The 21,530-nt window shown below is 49.3% G+C and overlaps 1 protein-coding gene across 9 annotated transcripts in view; it reads right to left on the bottom strand.

Moving 5' to 3' along the window:
- The window catches only part of BANP (BTG3 associated nuclear protein), an 85,506-nt gene extending 70,427 nt beyond the window's left edge, over nucleotides 1-15,079 (bottom strand). For 8 of the 9 annotated variants that reach the window (XM_081275630.1, XM_081275634.1, XM_081275637.1 and 5 more), the window contains exon 1: nucleotides 14,969-15,079. The gene's annotated coding sequence lies outside the window, so the exon portion shown is untranslated. Of the gene's footprint in view, nucleotides 1-10,890; nucleotides 11,039-14,401; nucleotides 14,541-14,968 lie in introns of those variants that run through there. The other variant, XM_081275632.1, reaches the window with a different exon arrangement.
- Nucleotides 15,080-21,530: the final 6,451 nt, after the last annotated feature.

The raw sequence follows: 21,530 nt of genomic DNA, 5'->3' as shown, positions 1-21,530 counted from the left end.
CAAGTATTTTGGGAACCCATAAAATAAAACTGTGAAGGCATCAAAACAGGAATAAAAGAAAAGCTATTTCAATTGAAATGATTTTTTTTATATTTATTTTTTAATTATAGGTGGACACAATAACTTTATTTTATTTTATGTGGTGCTGAGGATCGAACCCAGTGCCTCATGCGTGCCAGGCGACCGCTCTGCCTCTGAGCCACAGACCCAGCCCTGAAATAATTTTTCACAAAGCAGCTTTAGCAGTAAAGGTTAAAGAAGAAAACACTACAGATTATCAGCTCTCATTATGTGAAAGGAAATAGCAAGAAAAAATAACTCCATAAACCCCCCGTGTTCCAAACTGGGAGGTCCCTCCTTGGGGCACCCTTGGTCACTAGTGAAGAGCATCACACAGGTCACCTGGGAGGAAAGACAAAATGGATTCTTTTCCATCCAGTTTTAGAGCACAGGTGTTCCTCATGGAGCTTCTTCTTACACTAACCCGTGATGAGAGCGTCCATGCTGCATATGATCTGAACGAGGCCACATCCACAGAAAACAAGAAACTACAATTCACACACACAACCTCCCAGGCTGGGGATGCTCTCCTGGAAGGAGCAACTGTCTACAGAGAAGCATCCCATGTGCCCTGGGTAAAACACATCTACTGCTAGTCCAACCCAAAAGAGAGATGACAAACTCCAACTCCCTGCTGGCAAGCAGCCTCCGAGCCAGGAACAGCCCAAGCACAAGAGACGGGATCCTAAACCTAAGGCACCCAGTGTGTGCAATAACACACAAAAGGCCCTGGAAACATGGCAGCATGGTAGGGAACTTCACCTGACCACACGATGTCCCCATTCTTCATGCCATGCCATCTCCCTCTTAAGACGTCTGGCCAATCTGACTTAGAATGCTTAAGTCCACAATGCCAGAAAAATTAAGGACAGCAATTTCATTTTCTCTTGGAGAAATCATTAAGCATCCAGTTAGAAAGCTATGTCTCCAGGAACAAGGAAACATGGGAGATGGAAGACCACTCCATTCAACTTAACACTTTTGTGATATAAGAGCTGTAATAAAATAAATAGCCAGTGTGAAGTCAGCAAAGAAATCAACTTTTATTAAACGGAGATATGTATAAAACAGCTTAATTTTTTAGCCCAAAATTAGTCTGAGCTAGAATATGCTAAGATTGAAATGGGGAAGAAATTTTTAAAAAGACTGTAATTGGCTATTCGGGATGAAGAACTCAGGAAGAAGCCAGAACTACTTTTTCCTGGGTATCCACATATTCTTGGGAAACTTCAGACAACACTTAATTTAAATTTAAAATCAGGAAAGGAGGCAAACTGGCCTCAGGTCAGGTCCTCCCCACTTATGTTCCTAACGTTTGATTAATCTTCAAACTTTGACTTCTATTCACCTGACACAGGTACACGTGCTCAACATGAGCCACAGGGGCAGGAGCGGACAGCCCTGCTGCAGTCCTGAGCCGCAGCTGGCTTCAGCCTGCAGGGTGCCCAGCCAAGCAGAGGGCAGCAGGGCAGGCTGTGGCAGGTGCACAACAACTTCCCGGCAGCCTTCTGGAACAGGAACACACCCCAGTGCCTAAGTATTAAAGTATTTAAGCAAATAAGTTCAAAGATCATTATCACAACTCCAAATGCTTGGGCAGGAGTTGAATTTTTAAGTGTATGGCTAAAAGTTAACCCTGATCACATTAGTATGCAGAATCTAGAGACATGAATGAAAAGGCTTCACACTTTATGGCAGACACCCTCTGACCTTTTAGTCTCAGGACCCCCTCAACATTTTAAATTACCGAGGCCTCCAAAGAGCCGTGCCTGCATTCTTATCCCTGGCAATATTCCATATTTGAAATTACAGCACAAAATTGTAAGACTATTGATTAGGCACTGTTACTTAATATTTACTATTTATTACAAAAATAAATAAGAATTACAAAAATCAACATATTACAAATGAACAAAGCATTTTTTATGAAAATTAACTATAGTTTCAAAAAAAAAAAAAACAAAACTTTATCAAGGGACATTGCTTTGCACTTTTACAAATCTCTTTAATGCCAAGTTCAACAGCAAGGAAATGCAACTGTTTCTAAACTGTTGAGACGGGTGGCTTTGGCTGATCCTGTGACAAAAGCCCAGCCTCACAAGGAGACACCAAAACCCAAGTCTTTTATTCTTCCTTGAAGGCTAGCTGCTGTGTGACCCATGAATACAGTGGTGAACTTCCACACTGACCACTCTAGGGTCCACCCACTTGCCTTGCACAGGAAGTGGAGCTTTTGCCCAAGTGTGACCTGTGTCCATCACCCACAAGACTTGCTGAGCAGGTCTTCCCGATATTGCAGTTACATGACATCATAAGTGTATCGTCCTTAAAGAAATGGGGGACAGTGGAACAAGTCCCTGGATGCCCCCTTTCTATTCCCAAAAACCTAGCAAAGAAAATGGGACAATGGGAACAACGAGAGCAGCCTGGTTTGGAAAGTCCAGACCCCGTTACCTTGGAGGATGCTGGCTTTCTCTTGTGTACACTGAGAGGAGGACAAGACAGTGTTAACTGTAGAAAGCCACTTTCTTCCCCACACACCAGGACAGCTGCTCCTCGGGATGCTGCTCAGACAAGCAAACTAAGTGAACCAATGCTGATGGTGTCCCTGCTCCTGCAGCCTAACATATAAAACCCCTGACTGGTGAGGGAGCAGAACTGAGAGTACTGTGAAAAGGACCCGTCACTCATCCAGGCAGCCACCATGGACAAGACACTGAGAGAGAAGAGGCCCTGCTCAGCAAAGCAGTAAGGGATACTGATGCTGTCAGCCTGCTGCCGCCGGACCTTCCCTGCAAGCATTTCTCGGCTCAGCCCTGTGCCTCATAATGCTATCTCTGGGTATTTTCTTGGGGGTCTCAGCAACCTGTCCCACTGCCCTCGTGCAACTGGGCACTGTACATGCCAAAAAGCATCATGATCATTAACACTGGCACTGACATCCTCCTTGAGCGTACTGCTGGGCTCACAGTGGCAGATACAAGCTTTCCAACAAGATTTTTACTTAACAGCTCAAATGATGTCACCTGCAACAAACCCCATTAGTGGTTTTCTCTGAAATGACAGGCTTCTGATCATTTTGTAAAAAAAAAAAAGAAAGAAAGAAAAAAAAATCAGGTTGTAAATTTTTCTTTCAAAGGGGTTAAGCCAGCAACCCAACTGCAGAGGCCTGTCCTGGAAACCCACCCGCTGGGAATGCAGGCGTGCTTCTGCACACTTCACCTTATCACAGAGGATCAAGAGGCCTGCTCAGCGCGAAAGCCTGAGGAGAGGATAGGCATCGAAAGAGCTGGAACTTGGGGCTGGGGATGTGGCTCAAGCGGTAGCGCGCTCGCCAGGCATGCGTGCGGCCCGGGTTTGATCCTCAGCACCACATACCAACAAAGATGTTGTGTCCGCCGAGAACTAAAAAATAAATATTAAAAATTCTCTCTCTCTCTCTCTCACTCTCTCTTAAAAAAAAAAAAAAAAAAAAGAAAAGAAAAGAAAGAGCTGGAACTGGACTCTATGGGGAGGAGCTCATTGCAAGAGCACCACCCAGAAGTTACCGACAGGCTGGAACTGGAGGGTCTTTGGTTTCTGCTCAGCTGTGTGTGATCTGGGAGAGATTTACTTAATAGAATGACTTCACTACTTTATCAAGGACATTCTGAGTGTTTTTAACTGCAAGGCAGTGGAGAACAGGACAACACAAACATAATTTGGGGCCACAGCCTTGATTCAAGCTCAAGCAACAGCAATCTTGCCCATCACCGACACCCTGACACCAGTGCCAACAGCAGCACAGAGAAAATGACAACCATGTCTAGGCTACTGGCACTCGGATCGTCCGTGCCAGCCTCCTAGAGCTGAACTCTCCTCACCTGACCACTGGCTTCTTTTCCCTATAAGAACTGCTCAAAGGGATGCCACCCAGGCTCCCAGTTGCTCAGGAAGGAAGCCTGCAGGCCCTGTTCCTCTCCTGATCTGCTAGCCTTCAATACTGACCTTGGCCAGGTACTGGTGGTCCCCCTGCTGCCAGTTCCCCTGATGTCCGCTTCTCTGCTCATACCTGTCATCGACAAACACTCTTGCCAAGGCCCCGGGCTGCAAATGGCTCTATGGTGTAAATGCCACCTCTGCAGGGCACGCCACATTTACAGTGTGCTCCCTGTGTCCCTCCCAAACCACAAATGGCTGAGCAGGAACCAAGCCCTCCAGGCCAGCCTGTCAGTACCTTCCAGACTGTGCTCTTCAATAAGTTCCTCCCTGTGGAGCCCAGTTCCAGCATCTTCTATGGCCATCCTCCACTTACAGCATTAGCCCCATTCCTCTGTAGGGCCCAAATCCTTCCCAGTCAGATCCACAGCCAGCCTGCATGTGACCTTGCTCCATTTTTTCACTGCACAGAGGCAACTGAGGCCATGGGTGGGAAGGTGGGGTCCACAAGCCAAACCCATTTCCCATCTATTTCTATGAAGCCCGAGAGCCAATAATGGGCTCACAATTTTAAATAGTTGGGGGCTGGATATGATGGCACACACCTGCAATCCCAGCTACTCGAGAGGCCGGGGCAGGAGGGTTGTAAATTCAAGGTCCACCTGGGCAATTTAAGGAAACCCTATCTTAAAATACAAGGAAAAGTGCTGGGGATGTAAGTCAGTGCTCCTAGGTTCATCTAGTACTGGAAAAAGTAGTTAGTCGGGGGGAGTGGCTCAAAAGAAGAATATTTCATGACATGAAAATTACACAAAATTCAAAGTCCAGTGTCCACAAGTAAGGTTTCATTGAAACATAGCCATGGCCAGCTATGTGTACACTGTATGTGGCTGCTCTCACAATACAACAGCAGACCAAGGAGCAGACACCCTATGCCCCACCCAGGAAAAAAAAAAAAAAAACACCTAGACTCTAGTCCTCAGCAGAAAAGTGTCCCAAACTTCATGGCAGGTATTTGGGGGCACAACAGTGACCTCAATAATGATCTTCATCCTCATGGCAGGCACTACACCACTTCCCAATTCTCTGTCACATGCAAAAGTCATGCTGAAGCCCTCTTGGGAGCCTCACCCCTCATTCCCAGCTGCCAAGACCTCCTGCTCCTTGGAGAATCCTTCCCATTCATAGGGCTAGATCCCACAGCCCCCAATCACTCTGGTCCAGCTCCTCCCTTCGGCAAACAGCCACGCACCAGGAGTTAACGCTCGGCTTCGCTGGTGGGCTACCTGTTGTAAGGAAATCAGCAGAAGTCACACACCACTGCTTGAAAGACTAAATGGTAAACTGCAGCTCACACCATATGCTAAACTTAGCCCCACTACCCTACAGAGATGGTCTTTTTACAACTTTATATATGACATCCAAAGGTACCTAAGCCCAGTCAAATGCCACTCACAACAATATGCAGCTGGAGAGTGGCTGCCATACTTCAACTGGAATCTGCAATGTGCAGAACCACGCTCATCTATTTTTAAATGCTAGCTGCGGGCTGATAAACTGACTTGGGTTTAGACCCAAAGTTTGAAAGCTAATGCACCTGAAATAAAGCCAATGCCAACTTCTAAAGACTCTCGAGTTCAAGAGCACTGGGGCACATGGTGTAAGTGGCCAAGGAGTGCTGCAGGAACTCCCACAACCACCACAAGGGTAACCAAAGCTCCCAGAGCTGGAAACACAGCTACAGGGAGTCACATTACGGAGCACCTGGCTACTCCAGGAAGCAGTCTGGAGCACCTCCACAAGCAGCCTGCTGGCCCTGTGCCACAGCAAGCACTGGCACAGTGAATGAGGTGCACTGGACACAGGTGAGCTGCCTCCTGAGTCTTCAGCTGCTAGCCAGCAGTCACCTGGGCCCCAGCCCATCACGGGGGGTGGGGAGTTTGAAGAGCACTGTGCCTGGAGACCACAGCTGTCAGGCAGCCGCTCCTCACACTAGGAGTGCACCAAGCCTCTTGAGCCAACAACTGATCATCATAAAGTAGGAAATATTCAGAGCCCTACAGGCAGCTGGGCACATGGCCACAGCCCACCTGGACCCAAGAAAGCTGATGGTGAGGTTGATCCAAATGATACACCTAAGTATCATTTGAGATGAGTGAGAAAAAAAATGTTTTTAATTTGAAAGTAATTTTTTGCACTGACCTAAAATTATAGAAATTCATACTAAACACTGCAAACTAACCTCATTTAAAAATGATTTATAGTTCTCAACAGTGTCACTGAATAACAATCAAAGCATAGGAACACGCCAAGCACAATTCACCACAAAACGTGCAGTCAGGCCACTTCCCTGGGGCCAGGAGGCGCTGCGAGCCTGAGGCCCCAGGACCCCCTGAAGAACCAGGGGGGTTGCAAGTCCAACCAGACAACACAAAACCAGAAGAGTTAACTCTACCTCCAACAGTCATGAACAGTGACAAGGATGGGCACAAAGGCAGAGGCAGGGACCACAGGCCACAGCTGGGAGCTGGGCTGTACACTTCACACCATCTAACCTGTCCATGTGACAGGCAACTGATGAGGGAGATCCAGCGTGGCAAATGGACACGAGCGTGTAAGCAGGTCCCCAGTCCAGCCACAGAGCTAAGTGCCAGGCCCTACAACACAGGTCTCTTAGGACAAGCATGACCCCTTGGGCTACTGCCTCCTGAGTCAATGAGCCAAGCAGGGCCTCAGCCTCAGCACTATTGGGTCTTGGCAGCCTTCCTCAAGATTCTCGCAATAAAACTCTCCCTTTTTCAATCCCTCCCACAAAAGATGCCCAGAAAACCAGAAAGCCAAAGACTGCCTGGATCTGCTCTGATGTTGATAATCTTAAACTGTCAAAATGTCCACACAGAGCAAATAAATGTATCAAAGATATTCTAACTTTTGAAAAAGTATGCTAGCCAGGCATGGTGGCACACACCTGTTATCCCAGCAGCTTGGGAGGTTAAGGCAGGAAGATTCCAAGTTCAATCCCAGCCTCAGCAACTTAGCAAGATCCTGTCTCAGAATAAAAAGGGCTGGGGATATGGCTCAGTGGTTGACCACCCTGGGTTTAATCACTGTACAAAAAAAAAAAAAAAAAAAAATGCTAATAGCAAGTGTCTTAATGAAACAGAATATTTCTGCAGACATTTAAGAACCCAGGACACTTATATGCAATGGAACAGACTTCCAAACCCATGCTGTGTTTCTGCAGGAGGGCAGCAGAAAGCACAGAAGCTAGAAGGACGGACGTCCTTGGTGGGAAGCAAGGACGTGTGCTTCCCACACGTGCATATGCGACCCACCAACCTCGGGACTGCCCTGCTATTTCTGAGAAGGGCCTTCTCACAGCCAACAAACCCCCGACACAGCGACATGGCTCCTTGGAGGGAGGGCCCTCCACAGACCACAGGACTGTTGTCAGGATTACAGGCTGTCAGAAGTGTGGTGCTCGGACCAAGCCAAAGTGGGAGAAGACAAAGCACCCCCAAGCCAAGAAAATTCTCATCACCACTCTGGACTATGACAGCAAGAAACTGATGTAACATTTTAAGATGACTACCAACTACTACTTAACTTCTTAAGTGTAAAGGAAATCGAGATGCTGCATTGAAAATAAATTATTTTTTATTAAAGAGATATAAATGTATTATCTGCCTCTCAGGAATGCTTTTTTCACCTTAATCCAGTAAAAACCTGACCTTTATAGAGTTTTTTTTAAAAATGATGAATAAATGTCCATTGCTGTACAGACACACCCTGGAAAATGGTCTTTACCCAGCCCAATAGGAATGGATCCGCCCATCTGGCCTACGGGCTCCTTTCAGCCATGGGCACTCTGCTCACCTGCAACAGATGGCCTGGACAGACTTTGAAAACCCTGTAGTCTCTGCCTCCCCAACTACCTGGCTCAGCCTTTCCCAAGATAGTGGCAGTCAGAAATGGCTACCCAAAGTGTTTGTCAAAAATAAACCTACCAAAAAATAAATAAATAAATAACCCTACAAGCCACACACAATGGCACACATCTGTAATCCCAGCAGCTTGGGAAGCTGAGGCAGGAGGATCAAAGTGTTCAAAGCCAGCCTCAGCAAAAGCAAGGCACTAAAACTCAATGAGACCCTGTCTCTAAATAAAATACAAAATAGGGCTGGGGAGGTGGCTCAGTGGTCAGGTGCTTCTGAATTCAAATAAATAAATAAACCTACATAATTTTAACTTTACTGAATCCTATTTTGTAGAGAGTTTGGTGCCCAATTTGTGATGTGAGACGCAGCAACTGTTCATGGGGAAAACCACATCCAAAATCCACAGAAGAGCCTTTTTCTCTTGCAATAAGGGCACCACTGGGATTGCTAGTAAAATTTAAATAAGATCTGCTTAGATAACAGATACCAAAATAAATTTCCTGATTCTGATAACTATATTATAGCTTGTATACGAGAACATCTTGTTTTTAGTTAACAGCCATTTAAGTATTTAAGAATCAAGGTGAAAACATGGGAAGATATAAGCAAAGAGGGAGAGCTATCAAGTAGATGAATAAAATATAAAACATTAATGTTTCCGAATATGGAAAAGACTATAACACAAGTTTTTGCATTTTTCCTGTGATTTCAAAGCCTGAAATTATTAAAAACAAACATATAAGCCCTATGCCTATTAAGAGACCTTGGGGCTTTTTTCCAAAGAAAGGCAGTGATAGAAAAAGGATGGATGCACTGTCCATGGGAGCTGGTTTACTTAATGCTGATCACACTTGAGAAGGGCTGCCACAGACATGTTGGAGGCAGATGTTCCCTACAGAAACTGTTTATGACCTATACTCTCAGCGCCTTCACCAGAGAAATTAGATGTTTCAGTGGCTTCCCCCAGATCTGCCCCACCACCCAAGATGGCAAGTTGAGAGTCCGGATGCAGGAGGCACTGGCAGAACCATCTGTAACAAGAGACAGCAGAGGTCCGGGGGAGACCATGCTGAATGAATGGGCTTTGCAGAGCACCTGCACCAAGTTGCTCCTCTCAGCCTCTCACCGAGTCCACTCCCACCCTGGGCACACTTTTTCCAGCTCCCACTGGTTTTAGTAGAAAGCATGGGGTACACAAACTACAGTCCCTGGCTCAGCCAGCTGTCTGCTTCTGTAAATGTTTTATTGGGGTAACAGCCTTGTCCATTCTGGCTTCCGCTTTCCAAGGCAGAGTTCAGTCATGACCAAGCCAAATACATTTTCTTATCTGGTCCTCCAGTTACTCAATTTCAGCTCTAGAGCTCCCAAGCATTTAATGACATGGATGGCATCTTCCCAGTCTTGAAACTGCATGGAGACTGAAGAACAAATCAATTGGGAACAACACTGGGAGATCAGTGGGGTTGTTTCCTGCAGGGCTGGGCCAGAGCCTCCTTCACTTCCTGTGAGCTACAGGGAGGAATTCCTGATTTGGATGGAGAGTGGATAGACAGAAGCCCCAGTGAAGCAAAGAAGCAGGCCAACTGCTCCTGAACAGCTCACGAAGCAAGTCAAACGGAACTTGCCGTCAACCACTATGCTCGTGAGGCAGCCCCAGAGCCCACGTTTTTGCTCATCTTTCACCCCTTTCAGCTTATCTCCCTTACATGGATGCATTTTGTACAGATCTGAATTGTGAAATTTTAAAATACTATAAAACATAAAAAATTAAACCCTTGCTTTGCGGAAAAAAATGAAATTATTTAAATCCTACAAATCTTTAAAATCCACACTGTTTTAAAACTGAAAGGCCTATTAGAGTTGGGCACTGCTTAATGACAGGGATGCAAACCGAAAGCTTCATCTTTGGCAATTCCACTCTCCAGTGGACCTCCCAGGTGTGCCTAGGTAGCCAAAGGTCAGAGGCAGCACCACCTTACGGAACCACTGCCCTATATGCGGTCCCTCACTGTCACCATTCTGCAGTGTAACCACGATGTGCAAGCTGCTTGTGCCCGCTGACCGCAGAAACATCTAACTGGAAATAGGACCCCCAGGCTTATCAGGTTTGGTTTGAAACCATGCAGGTGTGAGCCACTTGAGATCTTCAGGAGGCATCCAGGTGCAAGGGTAGCATGGCAGCAGTGGTGCACCATTCCCCAGGACCATCCCTGGCTCCCACCAATGAGCCATGCTCAAAAGGATGGACTGTGTGGACACCCAAGGCCATCCCTAGCCTAGCCAGCTACTGCCCAAGCTTGCAGAGCTGCTCTTCACGAAGGCAGCAGAACCATGGCCTAACGTCTTTAGGTTAAGATGACTTAGCTTTCTGCCACGTTTGAAGGAAACGTAGTTCATACCAACAAGGAAATACCAACAGCACACACAGTTTTCACTTCACTTTATCCAAACCCATTTCCTACTAAACTTTGCTTCATTTGATGACTTTCCATCTTGAGAAACAAAAAAAAAAAAAAAAAGGAAAAATCACTAGAAGACACAGCTGCATTCTTGGTGGCACAGAGGTCTTTATTACTAAAAGGTTATGTCAGCACAGGGCCCTGCCCCAAGTCCGCAGAAGCCCCCACCAGACATGTTTCCCACCCACTCAGTCACTTTCTATGCAACAAACCACCTGAGGAAAGGCAACAGTAGCCTGAGTTCACATGCACTCCATTCCCCCTATCAACCCAGTGGTTTAGCTAAAATCTATCCCAGTCTTTTCACCCTCTTTGGCCTTTTCTGTCTTCTCTTTCCCAAATACGAAGCTCCTTACAAGAAGCAAATCTCACTGTCCACTCCACCATGGGGGACGATGTTCCAGCACATGTAATAAAATTGGACAGCTCTTGATCAGGCACACAGGAGAGATGCAGAGAAGTCAATTCAATAGGCACCAATTTCATATGACTTTACAGTATTTCAAGCATACAACCTGCTTGTGTATGTCAATGTTCCGTTATATTTTAATTCAAGAATATTTCCAGGCTCCAGGCTGCAGAGATGCTAGCTCCTCCACTGGGATCCAGGGCCAGTTCCAAGCTCCACTGACTTATTCCATCCACACAGGATAGCACTTCACTCTGTACCGGGGATTGAAGTGAAGGGATCAGTGTTTCTGTATCTCTGCTCCTGAGAAGTAAGGGCAGAGGGGTGGGCAGAGCAGTCTTGTGCAACAGACCCATGGAGTCAAAGCCAAGGCCCAGAAGGATAAAGATGAGAGGAGGACTTCACTTTGGAGCAGATGCCTGCAGGCTGGCAGGGTGTACAGCCTACCCTGGCATGTTTCTGCCAGGGGCAAAATGAGCTCAAGCAAGCGTGGCTTCTTAACAGCAGAATTGAAACCAAGTGATTCCTAGTATTTGCTTCTTGAATTCCCTAAAACTCCTCCCCAGAAGGGACACTTCAGAACGGTTCATAGCACTTCTACTGAACAGTTCCTGGTGTCTTTTTTTATGACTATCATACACACAAAGCAAAACAATAAAAATCTTTATTTACCATGCGTATGAGGACCTTTTAAAGCTTTTATCTGGACATTCTTGTAGAGACTCTCAGTATATATTCTCCCCAAAAATATTTTCTTCCAGAGAAAATGTTTTTCAGGATTTCAGCAGCTGAAGGGGTACTGTAAGTTACATGAATGTTTAAAAGTCAAAGACTTCCGTGTCATGTAATTAATTTACTTATGCAACTAAGGTTGGGTGATTTACATAGTACAGATGACAACTATGAGGAAAAAAGACAAATAAGCCATACCGAATGCCATCAATAAAACCATCTTTGCAAACTCATCTAGAATGTCTCCTGAGCACCTATTCACCAACTCACAAAACAAGGTTTTGGGCCTTTATTTCCTGGCACGGAGGTCTTTCTTGAGCGTTAATGTGCATTTGCATCACCTGGTCCTCTTCTTGCCAAAAATTCTGAGTTTCTGACCTTCAGGACCAGGACACTTGTGAGGAACACTGGTCAGTTTTGTCAATATCCCTCAACATTTCGTTTTGACAAGACTGCACGTCTGGCACCAGCACCAGAAGTGATGTGTCCTCGGCCTACATCATGGGGGGGTTGACATCAAAGTCTCATTACCAGTAATGTTAACATTGGTAGTTGATTGTATGCTTCAGGTGGCACCTGCTGAGTTTTTCCACTGTATAGTCACTATTTTATTTATAAATACCATGGTAGTACCATGGTAATACTTTGGGATTAGGTAAATAACCACAGGTTGGAAAAGGCATGACAATTAAACGTATAAGTAGCGACCTGTATTAGATACTGAAACAAAAAAGGGCATGGTGGTGCACGCCTGTAATTCCAGCAATTTGTGAGGCTGAGGCAGGAGGATTCAGAGTTCAAAGGCAGCCTCAGCAATTTAGCCAGGCCCTAAGCAACTCAGCAACCCTCTCTTAAAAATATACAACAAAAAGGGATGGGGATGTGGCTCAGTGGATAAGAGCCTCTGGGTTTAATCCCCAGTATAAAAAAAAAAAAAAAAAAAAAAGTAGAAAACTGAATTGAATAAGGTCTTTAACTCAGTTAATAGCCCCAATAAGATATTGTTTCTGGTTTCTATATGGCTATTTCATTATGTAAGATGTCAACATTAGGGGAGCAAGGGAAGACAGTAGGGAAATAGACCAAAGTAGTTTTGTTATTTTTCTGTAATGACTAAAAATTACTTGAAATTAAAATTTTACCAAGTTTAAATTCTGATTCCATAGATCTAGTGATTTCATAAACTCAAACAATGCAATGCTGATCGATGCTGTGGACCATTCTGCTAGCAAGCCTCTGGCAGACAGAGCTAAAATCATCTTGCACAATTGGCACGTGGGAGACTCACTGGACTGCACCGAGGCTATGCTCCAAGTGTAGCCATCACTGACTGCGGGTGTGCCTCAAACTGCGGAGTGCTGAGCCCCCAGCCCAGCTCGGCCCAGTGTACCTGGTCCTGGGAGAAGCCAAGAGTCTGAAATCGAAGTGTTTGAGGCACACGTCTGACTGACCTTCCCCAGCTGAGCCTGAAGCCCCTTCCAAGTCTGCAGAGCCAGAACCATTCTCTCAATTTGAGACAGCTACAGGAAGTATGGACCTGACACCTCTCCCTTCTGCTGGTGGACATATCACCAAGACTTCAAGGAGGCAGGAGAGTGGGGTGAGGAAAAGTTTTGAATTCCTGCTCAAAGTGACTGACCAACTGATTCTTTTAAAATGATTTTTTTATTAATAGAGATAATAAACCCACAAGAAAGAGAATGTGGAGGCAAGCAAAAGGCTTCACTAATTTCTGACAGAGGATCCAACCCAGGCAACACAGGGAGTGGGGCTCTAGACCCCACAGAAGCCCATGGGCAGGCTGAAGACCTTGGCAGAGAGGGCCAGGCCTGCCTCCTAAAGTCAGCCTCTGCTAAGGCCCCCACAAAGACAGGTGGAGTAGACCCCAAGCAAAGAGGACTTCTAGAGAGAAGATGCACAGCCCAAAGAAAATGTGTAAATCTGGAATTCCAGGTCCCACTGTACCAAGCTCCCAGAGGAAACCCACCCATTTTCAAAACCAGCCCCATACAGACCCAGGGTTCTGTGCCAGTTTCCTCTTGCCTTAGACAATAATGATGCAAATATTGGAAGAGGACCTACCATGTAAGGCAAGAAGCCAACATTTACAAAAAAAAAAAAAAAAAGTGCCATTAAACAAGAAATTTAAACACAAGAGAACCTAAAAGAATCCTCACTTCTCAGCGTCTAGGAAATAACACATTCATAAAACAGTTGTCTATTATAATAAAGAACAGGACACAAACATTTTTAGAAATTAAGTTTGTAGAAAAAAATATTTAAAACAAAGCCAAGTACCATGGCACACTCCTATAACCCTAGTGACTTGGGAGGCTGAGGCAGAAGAATCACAAGTGCCAGGCCAGCCTGGGCAACTTTGCAGGGTCCTAAGCAACTTAACAAGACCCTGTCTCAAGACAAACCAAAAGGGCTGGGATGTAGCTCACCGGTAAAGCGCCCCTGGGTTCAACCCCCAGTAGTGGGGAAAATTTTTTAAACAGGATTATAAAACAAATCGAAGTCCTCCCTAGAAATGAAAGGTAAAGACAAGGTTCAAGAGGTGAATGTAATGCTTATCACCCATTAACAGGAATTCTTCAAAGAGGAAAGAGCCAAACGTTAGGGGAAAGCTGTCAAGCGACTCCAGAGAAGTGCCAGAGCTTAAGGACGGCAGCAGGGTCAAAGAGCACTCGAGTGGGACTCCACGCACTTGTGCACACTATGAATTGTCATAAAGCCTAAGACAAGCTCCTAAGGACGCCCAGGGAGGGAAGAGGCTCCCTCTCCAAGGGGAGGAAGAATACCTGGAAGAGGCTCCCACTGAGGCGATGCAAGGCACGGTCAAAGCAAGCCAGGTGCAGATAAGGGAAACTACGGGACGGCACCTGGGCAGGGCTGAGGAGAGACCGAAGCGGACAGAGGTAGCGGGCCGGGGAGGCCGCACGGAGGAGCCACTGTGTAAGGAGCCAACGGGAGCAGAAAATGCAGGGAGAAGAGGCGGCCGCTAGGAACAGCAGCGACACAGCCGCCCAGGAAGCGGAGCGCTGCGGCCGCAGAACAATGCCGCCGTGCGGGCGCACTCGGGCGCCGGGCCGCCCTCCGCGCACGCCCGGCGCCGCGGACGGCCGCACCGGAAGCGAGGCGGCCCCACGCGAGGCCTCGGGCCGCGCGGTCGGGCCCCAGCGCAGGGCGGGCGGCCCGGAGACGGGGCGCGGCCCGTGGGCGGCGGGGACGCGCGGACTCGGCCGCGGCGGACGCGGGCCCGCGAGCTCGGCGCCCCGCTCCCGGGCGCGACGGCGGACACCGCCCGGCCCCCGTCCGGCCCCGAAGAGCGGCCGTTAGCGGCCGTTGGCGCGGCGGGGCGGGGCGGGGGCGGACGGAGATCTCGCTCTCGCTCTCGCCCCGCGGGAAGGGGGAGTGGAGGCGCGACCGGCTGCGGGAGCTGCAATTACCGTGTGGGCTGCGGAATTCTCGTGGTGTTTGTCGGGGAGATGCGATAATGGCGTCCGTCCTCGCGAGAGAAGCCGCCGCTCTGCGCAGGCGCCGCGAGCACCTCCCCGCGACCCGCGCCCCACCCTCCGCGCAGCCTCCCAGGGGGCTGGGGCGGGTCTGGGACCTCGGGGGCGGGGCTTGCGCTGGCATCTTCTGCGCGCGCTGGCGCTGGAAGGTGCTTGATGAGCATGCGCATGCGTCCCTCTCGCCTGTAAGGGTTGGCTCCCTGGAACGCCGACTTCTCGGTCTTACGCCCGGGCTGCTCGCCAGTGCTGGAGAAATCGCTTCAGCAGGCAGTGTGAGAAATGTGCATCCTCTCCAGGACCAAGTGAATAGGCTTTGGCTCCCCTGACGACTACACATCCCAGGATGCCCTGCGCCGCCCGCGCGAAGCGACCCGGGACTCGTAGTCCCCGCGTACGCGCCGTGCATGCTGGGACTTGTAGTCCCCCCGGAGTCCGGCCACCGCGTCCCGCGCCCGCACCTAGGGCTGCTGGGACTTGTAGTAACGCTGCGCTGGGCTGAGCTGTGCGCCTCGGGATCCGCCTGAGTTTGGTGCTCGCCCACCTCCTGTGTGGCGGGCAAGTGCGCCGTGGAATGTGAACCCGCGGTGACCGAGTCGCGCTTGCCGGGGTCGCGCCCTCGCTCTCCTCGCGTCCCCGCCCCGCGTGCTGGCGACGGACGAGAGGCCTCGGAGCCCCTGTCGCCCGGAAAACAGGTCCTCCGCCTGGACTCCGCCCGCGGTGCAGAAAGGGCAAAGCTGGGGCCCCGATCCAGCCGCCACGGTTAAGCCTCCTACCCAGAATAGCACCCAGGCCCTGCGACCATCCAGGTTCAGGGCGCCCTGGAATAATGCTGGGGCCCAGCGATCTCCCCACTGTCCGAACCATAAGCCTCGCAGAAGAACACCGAGCCTTGGCCACTGTTGAGGTTAAGGGCCAAGAATAATACTGAGGCTCAGACCCCGGCTGGTCCTGGGCATTTAACAGCAAAAGCAAAGCACCTTAAAGACCTTCCAAGGAAGGGACCATGGGTGCTGGACAGACAGTGGTGTTTAAAAGGGACCAGTCCTCTCCAGAGGCCGGGAGGGGGGTCAAAGAAAGGAGAGAAATTGTCAGCAAGATCTCCTGCTGAAAGGGGAAAAGCTGGGTCTAGAACCCGGTGAACTAGAATCCTGTTGCTTAGCATCCGTTTTGAATATAAGTCGGACTGACTCAGGCAGAAGCAGGGTTCAGTTCCTCAGGCCTTGGGCCGGTTCCTGGGCCTGCAGCCTGCTTGACTGGTCCTGCTGACCCCAGCCCCCTGGACTGTGTGGGCATGCCATAGCCGCCATCTCAGTCACTCCTCACCAGGAGCTGCTGCTGGCTTTTCACCCTCAGGGTGAGGGGGTTGTGTGTTACTTCAAATTGTTGGGAGGTGCAGACTGCAGGCACAAAGCACAGTCACACCCCCCCCCCAAGTGTTTTTGTAAAACTTTGTGTCCATGGGAAAGACTAATAATAACAGTCCTGCTAAGAAAGTGTTCACAGTTACCACTTTTGACTGGCCTCAGGTCCCAGGTGTGAACAGGCTCCCACATGGTGTGAACAGTCTGATTGCCTTCTCTTTCTAAAATTATGCTTCATTGTTCTTGGTAAACAAATGCTGGCTTCCTGGTCAATTATCCTGTTATCAGCTATCACCTGGAGCGGCTCTCAGCAGGGATGACTCATGAGACTCCCTAGGTTCCCTGAGACATCTACTATCCTGCCCCAAGCCTCACCTGAAGATGCTAGTGCTGATGTCCTGGAGGTTCAACCAAACCCCTTGCACCAGGTGAGGGGAGAGAGATACAGATAAAAGTATCTCAGTCTGCTCTCCATCCCTCCCATCTCTGAACTCTGTTTTTTCCCCTTGCTGGGCAGAGTCTTGAGAAGGGTCCCCAGCAATGACACACATACTTGGCTACCTTAATAAATCTCCTTGGAGATCTCCTTGGAGAGAAAAAGTCTGTTTCTCCTTAATCTCTGCAAAATTCCCATTGCTCAGGTCACCTGGCAATGCTGTCCTGATTGGCTGAGCCTGAAATATGTCAGAGAATGGGGTCAGCCCACTGATGAGCCATGTGGACAGGGGAAACTCAGAGGAAGTTAGCAGAGGACAGGGCCTAACTATCGCCGGCATCAGTAGCCTTTGTCCTGAGCTCATGCCTGAATGCACAGAAACACCAGTGTCCACATTGATGTGTCCATTTGGTGGTCCTTTCCTCCAACAGTCCATTGACACACCTTCCAGAAGGAGAGGCTGAGTGCTTACAGCAGCACAGGAAGCTCTTCACTCTGGGTTGCTGGCTGCCGGGTTTCCCACCTTCCCTGCCGCCCTTCAAACGTGGGACAGACTGCAGTTGAGCCAGCACCTCGGCCAGGCAAGTGACAGCTTGAAGCGCCCTACATCCTTCAGCATTGCTGCTACAAAGCATCCCTTGGGCATGGATGGCAGAGGGAACAGGTGTGTGGTCTGCAAAGTCAATAGAGGTGTGCACCCAAAATCATGCTATGAAAAAAATCCAGGGGAGAAGAAATGAGCCGGCAAACCCACCAAGAAATGTCCATGTGTCTGGAAAATTTTAATCCAATGCGGGTCTATCCTATTTGTTCTTAACTAGGATGTAACTGCCCTCTGCACTTTGGGATTGTCCGGGGAGCATTCGGTTGCATATAGAAATGGATTTCCATTTCTGTCACATAAAAATAAACACTTCTCTGGGAGCAGTGGTGCACCCAATGTCATCCCAATGGCTCAGGGGGCTGAGGCAGGAGGATGGCAAGTTCAAAGCCAGCCTCAGCAACTTAGTGAGGCTTTAAGCAACTTAGACCCAAAGTAAAAAGCAAAAGGTGCTCCAGATGTGGCTGGATGCATGAGGCACTGGGTTCGATCCTCAGCACCACATAAAAATAAAATAAAGATATTGTGTCCACCTAAAACTAAAAAAAAAAATAAATAAATTTAAAAAAAGAGATTGTGTCCACCTAAAAATAAAATATAAAAATAAATTAAAAAAAAAAAAAGAATGAACCGCCCCTTGACAAGAGGGATGCAGGGAAATTTAGGGCTGCTGTCAAAGGGTGGGCTCGAAACTTCCCTGGCCACTCAGTTGTTTCCTAGAAAGCTCTCCAGCCTGTGCGTCGATCAAGGAGGACTGATGGATGAGTCATCTCGCGAGTGAGGTGCGAGGTGGATTGTGCTCTGTCTCTGTGCTCTGTGAAACACTTGGAAAACAGAACATTTCAAAAGATCAGAGAAAATAAAAATAGAAGTTCCATTTTTTCTCCCTGCACTTTGAAACATTATCTGGGCCCACAAACTCCATTTCAGAAAACACAAACCTAGAGAAGCTAAGCTCTTGGGCTGAGGATGAAGAAAGCCTCGTACCAGCAGAAAGGAAAGACCTCGGGACCTCCCCTTCTCCATCGCAAAATGCCCTGTAGTTTCCGTTAGCCCCAGATAATGGAGGGTAAGTTGCTTTATTGAAATCCACTAAGATTTAAGTGTTAATGGTACTATATAGAGAACACCTTCATAGAAACATCCAGAATAATATTTGGTCAACGTGCTAGGCACTACGACTCAGTCAAGTTGACACATAAAATTAACCATTTCAACTCCACATGAGAATTTTCAACTCTAGCAGAAAATTATAGACCTGTGAAGCCCACTGAATGACACTTTGTATGCAAGGTAGACACAGGAATTTAAAGGTGTCCGGTTGGGTAAACATGAAAGCTCTTGGTTGAAATGCAAAGGGATTGGGTGAGAGACAATCTCCCGGAAGGTAACTCAGCTCGAATATCACAGTTGAAGCATATTTGTCCTCTGACCCATAAGTGTCCCAGCTAGGAATCTCATTCAGAGATATTCAGGACAGTGTCGTGTACAAGTCCAAAAACAAAATAACATTCTCATCTGTTGAGCTAGTCATTGAATAAATTTCAGTACATCAGTGGAATATTCTGTCATTTTTAAAGAACTATGCACTGATACAAAGATTATTAGGATAAATTATTAAGTGGCTATGGGTGTAGATCTACCTGCATGAAACAAGAGGGCCGCACTGTGTGGTCACTACAGCAGTCCACCCTGGGCAAGGCAGACTTCGCGCTCCATTTCCAAGCTGCTCCAGACATCTCTGGGGTCTGAATGTGCACTGTTCGTCCTTTTCCAGGACAGAGATTTCTGTCGGCACGGCCACAGCACTTGAGGTGGTATGTAAGAGGCACCTGCCAGGAGGGGAGGGACAAGATGACAGATATTTTCTAAGCAAAGCAGAGACCTGCCAGGAAGACCATGGGGCAGGAAGGAAGACCCAGACCCACAAGGACTGCATGGATGCCGTCGGCCTCAAAGAGGGAGACTGCGGATGGTGGGGTGGCCAGGGACAGGCTGCAGAGGGCAGCTGACAGCTCAGCACAGCGAGAGCCCAGCTGCTGGCTTGGGCCAACTGGGCCTCAACAAAGCACTGAGCCTGCAGCCCCAGGAGGGCTTGCAGAGGGCTTCCTGCAGCACTCGGGGGCCTTCACAGACAGGACACTGGCGCTGACATTAGTGAACGAGTCAAGCCCTTGCAAAGGCCCCTGTGGAAGAAGAAGTAGCCCAGAGGTGGCTCTGCCGTATGAGGACAGCTCACGCTGTGAGAAGGGCTGTTGGAAGCACAGGGCCCAAGTGACAGCCCTTCCTCTGGCTCATCCTGGAGGTTTACTGCTCTAGGGTTCCGGGATCCCCGCCCTCCCCAAGACCACAGGCTGACACCAGAAGCAGCAATCTCACAGCAGCTCTGTGGACAGAGCTGCCGAGGGAGCAAACACTGGCACGCCAGGCGGTCTTCCTGTGGCCTGGCATCATCAAACGTCACAGGCCATGTGGCCAGGGTGACCAAACAACCTGCCATCCACATGCAGACCCTTTCATGCCTGAGAGCAGCACGGTTGGTGTCTATGCTGAGACAAGAGGCGCTACCCACGGGCTCTTGCTCCAGGGAGGTGACTGGCATCGAGTCGTGTCTGGTTAGTGGAAAGGGGCCTCGCAGCTCCCCCAGCAGCCCCGAGCAGACAGGCCACCTGCTCACCTGCTGCGTCTCCCTGTGCCTGCGGCTGGCCCCACTCCTGAGCTTCTGCCCCCACCATCCTAGCTCACGCACCCAACAGAGCCCTGTGCCTGCTGCTGAGTGTCCTGTGGCTCCAAACCAAGGTCAATACCACAGGGAACCGGGACTTTGCCCGTCCACCCGCTCTCCCGTCCTTGCCTGTGCTCACAGCAGCTCCCCATCACGTTTTCTAACTCCCTGGTGCACTCACCAAGCTGTTTACCAGACCAGAGCACAGTGACCTGAGTTGTGTGTCCCCAGCGAAGGCCACTTGTCCCCATGCAAGCACTCCAAGCCAAACCACACACCATCTCACACAACAATCTGGGACAGGCACGGATTGAAATTTAACCATCTCAGGGGTTTGGGTGAGCTCCTCAAAGAGGCGGTATGCCCCACTCACTGTCCTGACCAAAGCGTGGTCAGACAGGGCAAGTTGCCTCCTTGGGGAACAGCCAGAGATGTTCAGGGTCACAGTGCTGGGGAGGGACCCCTGCAAGCCCTCAGCTGTGGCCTTCTTGGTCAAGCAGATGTGGGGAACTTCCCAAGGTCATGCAGCGAGGCCAGCCCGCTGGTGCTCCCAGCGTTCCTGCACCCAGAGAAGTCAGAATGAGGCAGGTGAGTAGCTTTGCAGGCGCCCCAGGTGCTGCTGGAAGTCTGTAGAATCGCAGGAAAGTTTCCAAAATGAGAGCGTCCCAAGCAAGCCAGCTTGGATTGAGATTTCTGCTGTCTCTTTTGCATTTGATGACCCTGAGTAGGTCATTTACCCTCCATTTTCTGGGTCAGCAGGAGGATGTGCTGCTGGGAACAAGGGGTCCTCAGTGCTCTCGACCTTGGATGGGCCCTTCCTCTTTCTGGTCTTACTTAGAAGCTTCCTCTGTGCACCGAGGGCCTGCGTCCAGGGCTATAGGTTCTAACTCCAGCATCTCACTTGCTCCTGCAAGAGAAGGCGGGGCTCCTGGGCAGACCCACTGGAGATGGCACCAGTGACACTTCGGGGGGCTGACCCACAGCCCTGAGCCTCAGTGTCCGAATGCCTAGATGCTGTGTCCCAGGCACAGGGCCACGGCGAGCGTGTGAAAACCTGGTGCCCACCGGACTCTGGGTGGACATTCCATCCTCTCCAGAGCTGCCCTGGAGGGACACCAACCTGATGTTGAACCCCGTCTGGAAACCACAGGGGCCCCTGGGCTCTGCACTGGCCCCGCTGGGAGGCAGCTTTGGCCTGCAGTGGGGGCACTTGGCCTGGGGGGGACGCCATCCCTGGGCACTCCTGGTCCAACTGCAGGAGGACTCTGGTCAGTAGCTGCTCTGAGGGGCTCCCAGAAGTCAGCATGGAGAGGAGAGCCACGTCTGCACCCCACACAGAAGGATCTGGAGCAAAAACCTCATTACCCCCCTGT

Source organism: Spermophilus citellus (assembly GCF_964194105.1).
Source record: "Spermophilus citellus genome assembly, chromosome: 18".
NCBI classification, from domain to species: Eukaryota; Metazoa; Chordata; class Mammalia; order Rodentia; family Sciuridae; genus Spermophilus; species Spermophilus citellus.
This window is presented reverse-complemented; position numbering and strand designations above follow the sequence as displayed.